We start from the raw sequence: 643 nt of genomic DNA, 5'->3' as shown, positions 1-643 counted from the left end.
TCTCATCTCACCCCTGGATTTGGGACAGCAGCTGTCATCTGATCTGCTGATCGAGGTTCATCAAACACCAAGAATAGGGAGGATCCTCCAGACCCACTCACAGACCTTGGACTTGCCAGCCTGCCAGCCTCCACCACTACTATGTGAGACAATCCTTTGGGTGTCTGTGAGGCGTTACAGTGAAATACAGAACCCTAAGACAGGGGAAATTACTAGGAGGAGGAAGAGGAGTTAATGTCTGAAATGACTGAGTGGCATGGTAGTTTGGACATTTGGGACATCATTAAAACTCTGCCTCATGGGGACTGGCCTTGTGGCTGATCTTTCTGAAAGAAATTGCTGAAGCAACGACTATGAGACCAGAAGAACTAGATGATGCCCAACTACCACTGTCAACCACTCGGAGGGGGATCTATGTAGGAAGTCCTGGATAGAGTAGGAGAACAACGTGGAACAAAACTCAAAATCATTTGGGAGGGAAGAAAAAAAGGGACCAGGTCTGCTGGTCTGATAGAGCCTGATGGAACCACTGAGACTATGGTCCCTAGCTGCACTTCAGGTCTGGAATTGAACCCACACCTGTGGCTTCCAGCCAAACAAAAGACAGGCATATGAGCTGAACATTTACATTAGGTAGATACAC

At 47.7% G+C, this 643-nt stretch overlaps 1 protein-coding gene across 1 annotated transcript in view; it reads right to left on the bottom strand.

The window, feature by feature from the left end:
• Positions 1–643, bottom strand: part of NCAPD3 (non-SMC condensin II complex subunit D3) — a 257,331-nt gene that overhangs the window by 56,626 nt on the left and 200,062 nt on the right. The gene's annotated exons all lie outside the window — the stretch shown is intronic.

Source organism: Orycteropus afer, unplaced genomic scaffold (assembly GCF_000298275.1).
Source record: "Orycteropus afer afer isolate SDZICR_OR568_19922 unplaced genomic scaffold, OryAfe1.0 scaffold00221, whole genome shotgun sequence".
Taxonomy (NCBI): domain Eukaryota; kingdom Metazoa; phylum Chordata; class Mammalia; order Tubulidentata; family Orycteropodidae; genus Orycteropus; species Orycteropus afer.
The sequence above is the reverse complement of the archived record's forward strand: the minus strand, read 5'-3'. Positions and strand labels throughout refer to the sequence as shown.